At 49.1% G+C, this 10,484-nt stretch overlaps 1 pseudogene; it reads left to right on the plus strand.

The window, feature by feature from the left end:
* Window positions 1–807: 807 nt before the first annotated feature.
* On the plus strand, window positions 808–1,292 carry LOC138097630 (protein tyrosine phosphatase type IVA 1 pseudogene; annotated as a pseudogene).
* Window positions 1,293–10,484: the final 9,192 nt, after the last annotated feature.

Genomic DNA, 10,484 nt, shown 5'->3' on the forward strand with positions numbered 1-10,484 from the left:
TGATGGTCACCTTTTCGTTAAACGTATGCAGCATTTGGGAGCCTGAGAGAGAAGCTCTAAGAGTGGACCTTTCTTGGGATAACTAAACCTGCTGCCGATTAGTCGCTTCAGTCCTGTCCGACTTTGTGCGACCCCATGGACTGTAGCCCGCCAGGCTCCTCTGTCCATGGGATTCTCTAGGCAAGAATACTGGAGAGGGTTGCCACGTCCTCCTCCAGGGGATCTTCCTGATCCAGGGATCAAACCCACGTCTCTTATGTCTCCTGCATTGGCAGGCGGGTTCTTTATTGCTGAGCCACCAGGAAAGCCGCTGGATAACTAAACCGACAGCAAGAGAACAGGCTGGAGGGAAACAGTTCTGAGGTGTTCTCGGTCGCACATTTACGGAGTTTCAGAAGGGCAGTGGAGATTACTACCAGGCACAGCACAACCTCTACGCAGACAAGTGAACTGTAGAAATTCATTACTATTCCATCAAGAAGCCCCCGTAAGAGTGATCAACCTAAACACAGAAGTGTTAAATTGAAATCCACAGAGCGTTTTTTACAAGAGGTCAAACCTAGATGGGGTAAACCTCAGGGTACTTCCTCTCTATTGCCTCAGCATTACTGGACTGAAGACTTGCTGCTTCTTGTTTCGAGGTCCATTGCATTTCCCGTTACTCCCAACTTCATACTCGAAAGGACTGAGAATTTCAAGTGGAGTATACTGAAGTAGATTCAGTATCTTTGCATCATTTCTGTATTCAATTTTTTTAAATTCTTTCATATCCCTATTGAAGTGTTTTTTAACTGAATAAACGTGGCTCGAATGAACCACCCAGCTCCTGTGGAAGTTACATACAGAAAGATGAGACTTTATTACACACAATCCAACTAATGTGACCTTAAACAAATTTATAGAGGAACTATATATACAGTTTATAAAGCAACTTATGACTCCTACTCCTGCAGAGAAGGAAGGCATCTATGTTCTCAACTGGCATTTTGAAAATGGCACACAACCATCTAACCAGATTGTCGATGATTGTTTGTCTTGTGAAAATTAAGTTTTGTGAAAACTCTGGTCGTTGTATTGCTATTCGTTGTGTGGCAGGCCTTGGCAGAGTTCCAGCACTTGTCGCCCTAGCAGTAATTGAAGGTGGAATGAAATATGAGGATACAGTACAGTTCATAAGACAAAGTGGCTAGGAGCTTTTAACAGCAAGCAGCTTTTGTGTTTGGAGAAGTATGGTCCTAAAATGTGGCTGCGCTTAAGACTCCAATGGTCATGGAAACAGCTGTTGCATGTGATAAAACTGGGTGTGTAATGCCATTGCTTGGAAATAGAACCTGAGATGGGATGGAATTTGTCGTAGATATTAGCCAGCCCATTGGCTTGGTGAGTAAGTCTGATGAAGCTTCCATGCTATGTTATGCTACGCTAAGTTGCTTCTGTTGTGTCCAACTGGCTCCTCTGTCCATGGGATTCTCTAGGCAAGAATACTGGAGTGGGCTGCAATGCCCTCCTCTAAGTCATTTTCCTGACCCAGGGATCAAACCCATTTCTGTTACATTTCCTGCATTGAAAGGCAGCTACTTTATGATTAGTACAACCTGGGGAGCCTGAGGCTTCCACAAGAGTGTTGAAAAGCAGTTTTACCAGTCCACAAGCCTGGCAGAATTGCAACCTCTGTTCAAGTAAGTATGTTCAACCTACTTGGATAATAGCAAAGAATTCATGCTGTTCAGCATTTAAAATGTGCTTATAATTTGTACCAATTGACCTTTCCTGAAAACATGCAGTACTGAGTTATGTCTTTAAATCTGTTTCCATGCCAGAATCGAATTAACATATATGAAATTTAGAAAGACTAGGTGACAAAATACTCAGCATGTTACTTGTGAAGTTCAAGTATCACATAGAACAAATCTCAGGAACCATGAACACTTTGGACCTTATGTGGTTTATTCCTCTCATCATTTCAAAGATAGAACGTAGGGCCTCTGAGGCTGTTTGCTCAAAATATGTTTACATCTCCCACATTCATGCCAGTATACATCAGATCTGCTCGCTTTTTAAATTAACCAAGACTTATAATGAGTATTTAATATCTCCCTATATTAAAATACCTCATTTTGTGTTGCTGTCGAAGACCTCTATTTTGAAAATCTATATTGTACAGAAGTACAATGTCTTTAACGTTTCCAGACCAAGAAAACAAAAAAGCCTACAGTTAATTCTAATGTTTGCACTTTGGGAGTGTTTGCACAAGGAAGGCCTGGAAAAAGAATGGGAGGCAGCTGTTAAGTATTTTTTAGTAAAATGTTGCCTTTGTCTTGTGAAGGACATGGAGAATATGTGCTTTAACTTAGTAAACTTTGTTTTTAAAGGTAGAAATACTTTATTATTGTAGCTAAAACCATCAAAATATCTGAAATTCTTGTAAATTTTTTTCATACTTATCTGAAGTTGTTTACCAACTTGGTTTTGTTTGAAATGTGATTTCTAACCTTTCTTGCAAAAAAAAGAAAAATCATTAGTGGGTTTCTGCTAATGAATTGAGCAGACATTCAATATTTTATATATCTTTTGAGCTGTATAACTTAGTATTTGGATACTTGACAATTTGTTTTATTATGTAATTGATAAAATGGTGATGTGTAGCAATATTAGCTCAACCATATATTTATACTGTCTGGGAATGTGGTCATAGTTCTATGGGAGAAATAATTTGTCAGTTTTCACCAGCTTGTAAAAATCTAATGCAAGAGCATAAACATTAAATAAATGATCAAAAGTATCAATCGTCAAAAACTGATGCAAAAAATAAGCTTCCCTAAGAACAAAAGCACTTTTGAATCATAAATTCATAAAAATTTTAAAATTATTTTAAAATGTTTATTTCATCTTTAGATCATCATATAAATGTCTATTTTTATGTCAATTATATCTCAATAAAATTGGAAGGAAAAAGTCTATTTTGGAAAATATAATCGGCAAAATGGAATTCTCCAGGCAAGAATACTGGAATGGATAGCCTTTCCCTTCTCCAGGGCATCATCCTGACTCAGGGAACCCAGGTCTCCTGCATTGCAGGTGGATTCTTTATAGTCTGAGCCATTAAGGAAGCCAGAGAAATATAGAGCCAGATAAAAAAAAAATTTTGACTGATGAGGGGTACAAACAATGATCATTCTTCTACAGTGTAGAATCATTTGGGGCAGATATAGACAAACAAATGCACACACACCTAGCAAGTCTAAGCACCCCATTATAAATGCACCAGTGAGGAAAAAGGATGTTGCCTGCAGCTAGAGAGGTGCTCGTGATGATGCTTGGAGGTGAGGGGGCAGGGTTAAGCTCCCCAACTCAGGTCCACTGTCTTGTGTGGACCGCCGTCTGTCTGCTGGCTGTGTGGCCCTGGGCAAGTCCTGTCACCCCTCCTCGTCTAGTTCCTTCCACTGTAAAAGTTGCAATGTAGTCTATATGAAAAAAAGCACAGAAAGTGTTTTGGTTGTCGCCTGGCAAATAGTAATTGCTTGATTAATATATTATCTGTTTTTCCTGGAAAAGGGGATTTAGTGACTGTGGAAGGTTCAAGGCCAAGTTATTTTGCAGGCATTTCAGAATAATGTTTAGGAGACAGGGATTATCAATTAGTTGAAGAGGGAGAAGTCTAGGATAGAAAAAGGAAGAGCCTCTTCAGGAGGGGAAATTCCGCTTTACATGGATCATGACAGCTTTAACTTTCTCTGCACTTCTCTTTCAGGCTGTTCCAGATGTGGGTATTTGGATTACAAAAATGAGAAAGCCACTCAGCCTAGCACAAAGTAAAGGGAATTACTCTAAGGATACAGAAATACAAGGAACCAAAGAGAGGTATGATAGATCACCTTAGGACTGAGAATTGGAGTTAGGAACCGAGGCTACTCCACGCATGTGTCTGCCTCCCTTCCCCACTCCTTTATCAGCCTCCTCTGCCTACTCCTCCCAACCTGCCCCACTAAGGCCACAGCCTCACCCCACCCCCACCCCAGCCCCCCTCCATTACCTGACTGAGCAGAATCACCAATGAGCAGTGGTCTCTCAGCCTCTCCCTGTAGATTCTTACAAAAGGGAATCTGATTGGTTCAGTTCATCTGCTGGAGCCAGGGCCACTTAAGTCCAGGCCCAGCCAATGTCCTTGGATCAAGTGTACACCCCTAGTCCAACAAGCCTGGCCACTCCTCCCAGGATGAGGGTGGCACAATTTTTCTAGAGTGTACCCTGACACATAATGAAACATGTCTCTTGCAGACATATGGCGGGGCGGGGGGGGGGGTGTATCTTTTTGCCCCAAGTCATCATCGTGGACAAGGCCATTCATGGATGAGGCTCTCATGCCACTGAGCTTGAGGTCTGACCTTAAACGTTAAAGAAATTGAGGAATGCTTGACCATTCATGGGCTGCACTTACTGTCCTTGAATCTTGTGAGACAAGATCTGCTTGTGTTCTGTTCCCTTGTGGATTTTAGGGCTTTGTTAAATGAATATCACAAGCTCTTCCTGCTCTGCTGGATTAAAATAGCTTAAAATTTATGCTTGTGGCTACTTAACTTTCTGTTTCTTTTACCAGTTGGACTACAAACTTATTGAAGGGAGAACTTCGGGATTGGAAATAATCACAGACCCTCCCATTTTACAGGTGTGGAAACTGAGGCCCAGAGAGAGATGTCACACAGCAGGACAGAGGCAGGTGGGGTCTGGAACCCTGTTTCACACATGAATTCCTCACTCTACCTTGCAATGCCTGAGACATAGCCTACACCCAATCAATATTTTTTGGTTCATTTCTTATTTGGCTTTTGGTTTTTTTCAAGTGCACCATTCTCTGTTGGGGTATCCCTTCCTCTACCAACAACTTCGGCCCTACAGGATCACTTTTCATCTGCCTTTCAGGTATTGGTCTTCGGGTTGTATAGTGGAAGCTGAGATGAGGCAGGGGTGAAATTTAACCTGATTCTATCAAGCCGTTATCTCTCCAGGCCAGCACCACAGTAACAGAGGGAAGACACCGGACTAACTTCCTTCCCTCTGCGGGGTCACTGGCTACCAAACTGATGCATGGTGAACCCACTCTGTAGCTTCCAGACAAAGACACAACTTCTGCAGTGCATCCCAGGCCAATGCTACAAAGCCCGGATTCAGGTCTCTTCTCAGTGGGAAGATAATGGATCCAGTCTCACTTTCCTCTCAGAAGTCTTCTCTGACCATCCCAGACTGCTAGGAATGCTTTGTTCACTTAACAGCAACCTCACACAGGATAGCACCCCATCAGTTCTGTTATCTCACGGGTGCGAGCCTGGCGTCCTCAGCTCCTGATGGCAGGCCATTTCTCTGCCCCTGCACTCTGGTGGGCTCCCAACATCCACATGCACTGGATGTTGGAGGAAAGGCTGGCTGGAGTCAGAAAAGGATATCGGAAGAAAAGAGAATTATTTCATTCTGCTCATATCTTTTCTTTTTTTAAGGCTTTTTAAATTTTTGGTCTCACCACCCAGCTTGCAGGATCTTAGTTCCCTGATTAGTTCCCTGACCAGGGATTGAACCTGTCTTATGCCAGTGAAACCATTGAGTGCTAACCAATGGACTGCTAAGAAATTCCCTCCTTTTGCTAGTATCTTAGGAAAGTATTTATTAGGAAAAGCAATTACTTAAGACAGAGAGAAATAATCTGGCTTTTGATTTCTAGGCTATGTGGTGACAATTCAGGTGAAGGCAACTCTCAGTAACTCAAATCTGCCACAATTAACCAATTCCAGTGCCAGTTCATTGACTCTGCATCCAGCAGCCTCTCTGACCCAAGCTTGCAAGTAGGACACAGATCAACAGCAGGGAAGGAAGGGTGCCATGTGAGGGGCTAATTAAGGCCCAGGCCTTCCAAACGGGAGGAAACCCACAGTTTCCAGAACGAGTGACCCACAGATTCTTCCTCTCAGAGACTCCCATTCCAGCCTGAAGTCCCCATCAGCAGCGGCCGATTCAGAAAACTCTAGATAAAAAGACAAAGAAGTCATAGTTGGAGGAGAGAATGCCAAGAGGGTCTTATCATCTACTGATGAAGGTGTATTAGTTGAGGTAAAGCAGAGGCAGGCTCTAGGATACAGAAAGCAGTAGGTAAGTGTTGCTGGGTGGAAAGAAGGACTGTGGGAGCCCAGAGACACCATCTAGTGAAGGGGCCTTGAGTTCAGGGCAGGGCAGGTCAGGAAAGCTGAGCCCTTGGGAGGTGACGACTAAAGCTGCGTGAAGGTTCCTTGAAGACACAACCCTAACCAACTTCACACATGAACATGAGTCGCCTGAAGAAATTCTCCCTGCAGCACCAGCTCTGCTGGCCTAACTGCAGGAAAAAAAAAAAAAAAACTCAGGGGTCATTCTCCTGGCCCAGAAAGACCCTGGGACAGGGAAAGGAATCAGCCATCACAGAGAGCTGCTGTGAGATGGAGCCAGGGTAAATGCATTGTCACCATGGGTCCTCCTAAGGCCAAAAAAGGGTGCTGAATAAACTACCTAAGGTCATTCATTTGGAGGTTAAGTCAACAGCTCAAGATCCCAGATCCAGGAAGTGTCATGCCTGGAATTCAGGCTGAGGGACCAGGCTGACTGAGGAGTCTACGCTGTCAGCACTGGCTGTCTCACTGCAGGCGCAGCCTCCAAACGGCCGGGGAGCACTTTCTACGGGTGTTTTGCATTCTACACATCGTTCAGCCTCTCCTCACCTCTGGGGGTGTGATTTACAGCACAGGCAAAACCAAGACCCAGACAATTCCATTCTTCTGCCTTTCGAAGTAGCAGGCCTATCACACAATGTGCAAAACACCACTGACAACGAAAGGTGGGTAACGGGGAATTTGCTGAGGGGATAGACTCTGGTACTATTGGTGCATATTTTGTAAACCCGGGTAATTGTGCAGATGTTAAAAGCGCAAAAATAACTGCTGAGCCAATGAGGCATAAATGCTAAGAGGAACAAAGCAGCGGGAAGAGTCAGGTGTACTTAAACATGCTCCTTCTCTGCAGGGATTGGGCCTGGCGTGGCTTCTGATACCCACTCTACCTCTTATGAATGCCTGACTATGGGCCTGCTGCCTTTCTCTAGAAGGAAGGGGATGACCCAAGAGTCAAAAGAGTCAAAAGAGCCAGACGTGGCTGCAGATGCTGCTTTGCTTTCCTCTGATGGCTTGGCGCATACCAAGAAGACATGCTCTCTGCTTTCAAAGAAATCCCACTCCTCCTTCAAGGCCCACTGCAAGCCCTACCCCTGGTGAAAAGCCATCCCAGGCTCCTCTGCCCTCTAGACCCACCCTTCGTCCCTGACCCCCCCCTTTTTGAGTCTCCCTTTTGCACTGCCAAATTGCTAGGACTTTCAGAATTTGCTCTTTTATCTCTGTCTGGAGCCTTTGTACCCTGTAGCCTTGTTCAGAGGCCAACTCTTTCTTTTGCCTTTGTTAACATTTTTTAGTAATTCTTACCTAACATGCTGCCTCCTCCAAGGAAGCCTTCCTTGATCCTCTCCTACTTGCATCCGTGCTCCATCCTGGCTGGCTGCTCCTCCTGAGGGTTCCACAGCACTTTATGCCTACACCTATGTCAGGTATGGACTTATCCCCTATACCCTCATTGACTGCAGTCCTTAACGCTAGACTTTGAACTCCTTGAGGGTCTCACCAGTCTTGGCATCCCCAGACCTGTTCTGTCTGTGAAAAGTGCTCACCAAATGTTATATGAATTTATAAACAATTTTCTTCAGCAGCTATACCATGTCACACAAGTCCTTCCATGAGTTTATAACCCCTTTCCATGAGTTTATAACCCCTTTCCATGAGTTTAAGGAAGTTCATAACTCCTTTGCTTGGAAGGTGTACAGCATCATGTATTTCTCCAGAAGGCTTCTCTGTGCTAAGCCCAGTGCCCAGCACCTAACAGGTACTTGGAAAACACTGGTGATTCGGTAAAGTGATTACTGAATTACCCACTGCGCTGAATTCTCCTGTCCACCAAGTCCCCTGCCTTAGCCCTTAGCATGGCCAATGGAAAATTAATTGGTTGCAAAGTGCATATCTAATTACAACATCCCGCCCCTGCCACTGAGATGTTCAAATGTTAATTATAACATATGCATCTCAGTAACAGACGGTAGCATTTAATAGAGCATTAGTAACTGCCCTTGGGCCGCCCAGGGCGTACACAACGCTCCCTTTCATCTGCTCTTAGGACGGACTTAGCACTTAAGAGCAAGGACGGACTCATCCTTAAAGCCGTCCGGTCCCTAAAATCAAATGTTTCCCTCCTCGCCCAAGTCCCCAGTTGAGGTCCCCACGCGGGGCGGCGCCAGAGCGCGGGGCGTGGGGTGGGGATCGGCCGTCGGGCGTGGGGTTTCGGCGAGGCTCGATCTGCTATCTGCGCGGCTCGGGCGGCCTCCCCCGCGCCCCGGCGGCGCCCCGCTTCTCCAGGGCCCGCCATCCCGGGAAAGAAAGGCGAACTACATTACCCAGCAGGCCTCCCGCCGCCCTCGTTCCTTTCATGTCTTTGCACGTGGCCGGAGGGGAGGGCGGAGCCTGGACGTCACCCTCCTACATTCTCTTTCCCTGTGTCAGAGCAGGGATCTTTTTTTTTTTTTCCTTCCTCTGCTCCCTCCCCCCGCCCGCCCCTCTTTCCCTCCTTCCCTTCCCTCCCTCCCTCCCCTCTCGGCTGGGTCTGTGCGCTGGGGCGCCGGAGGCCCCCCCTTAGCCGCCGGGACGCGCGGGACTCGGGACGGGGGATCGGCTCTCCCGAGCCTCCTCCCTCCCTTCTCCTTCCCTGCCCCCTTCCCCCACCCCCCCAACCCCACCCCCAACTCGGGCTCGGAGCGGCGGCCTGAGGAACCCCGAGGTGAGCATCTCCCCCACCGTCCGCCGCCTCCCCCCCCAACCCCCCCGTCTCGTGTAGTCATCTCTCTTTGCGGGTCGATTCCGGGACCGGTGAGGAAGGGCTCTGTGACGTGTGCGTGCTTACAGATAAATCCGGGAAAACCGCCCCAAACAATTAGCCCCCTACCTCCCTGCCTCCTCCTCCCACCCTGCGCCCCGGGCAGCCAGGCGTCCGCGCCCATCCTGCGTCCCCGCCGCTGTCGGGGACGGCACTGCGAGATCGCGCCCCCTCCCCAGGTTTGCCCCTTCTCAGCCGGTTCCCCGCCAGTAGGGGAGCCGTGGCCCTGGAGCTCCGGTGAGGAGGGGGGGCTCTGTTGGCGTGGGGTGAGGAGGGGGTGCACGGTTGGAGCCGCGCGGTGTAGCCGCTGTCATGTGCCGGATTCCGACCCGGAGGGAGGAAGCGAGCGAGCGAGCGTGATTCCTCTCCCTTTTGTTTTGAAGCCCGCATTTGCTGCATTGGTTCACGAACCGGCCAAACTTGCAGCTGTTCTGACCGTAGTCGGCGGAGGTAGGGAGCGCGGCTCCGGGTGGCGGCTAAGGGCCGGAGGCTGCCGCGCTCGCGGCTCCCGGAGGGACCCTGGGAGTGTCTTCACGCTGCCCCTCCGTCCTCTGGCGACCGATTGTGTCTGTGGCAGCGGCCGCGTGTGAGTGTGTGTGTGTGTGTGTGTGTGTGTGTGCGCGCCCGTCCCCGCGGGCGCGGAGATGTCTGTCGTCTAGACAGGCTGCACCCTCCCTCCCTCCCTGGTGAGCCCGCGGACCGCGCGCGGGGGGCGCGGGGCGGGGGTGGGAGCAGAGGAGAAAGCCGGATCGCTGGCTCCACTGCGGTCGCAGCTTTGGACCTTCCCCACGGCAGTGATTCTCCTTTCTTTTTTTACGTTCTAATTCCTGCCTCCGCGGTGTAATCGGGCCTGGGGAACAGACCTGTCCGGTGGAGTCAGGGTTAAGTTGACAGGCTTTGAAAAGCCAGCTCGCGGTGGCTGGTGACCCGGGCCGGAGCGGAGTGGGCTCCGGCTCGGGTTCTCTAACGAGCAGGTGACTGTCCCGGACGCGGGTCCTGGTGGGGTGGGGGGGGGGCGGGGAGGGAGGTGGTGGGCGGTGGGAAGGGGGGCGGTGGCTCGGCTGCAGCGGAGCCTGGGTACCGCTGGGGGAGGCGTCCCGGGGACCGTGCATCTGAGTTGGGTCTCTCCTCTGATGTTAAATGACAGTTGTGGAGGGGAGGTAGTGGAGGTCTGAGCCCCTCTGGGCTGCGTTGGCTGTTTGGTTTCGCGGAGTTTTCAGGGTTGATGTTGCGGGGGGGGGCAGGTGTGAACAGAGAGGGAGGTGCGGCGTGTAAAGGGGAGGGGTGGTTGGCGGCACGCTGTGCATCCCCACTCAGGGAGTGAGGCGTCGCCTCCCCCGCCCAGCTGTTTGTGTGTGTACACACCGTTCTGGCGTGCGTGCGCGGGGCGGGGACCGCAGACCGATGCGTAGTGGGGACGCGCTTGGGCCCCGAGCCCCCGCGGGGATCGGTCCCGCCGGGGCTCGTAGTCGTGTGTGTGTCCGCGCCAGCGCCCT

This window comes from Capricornis sumatraensis, chromosome 21 (assembly GCF_032405125.1).
Source record: "Capricornis sumatraensis isolate serow.1 chromosome 21, serow.2, whole genome shotgun sequence".
Classification (NCBI taxonomy): Eukaryota; Metazoa; Chordata; class Mammalia; order Artiodactyla; family Bovidae; genus Capricornis; species Capricornis sumatraensis.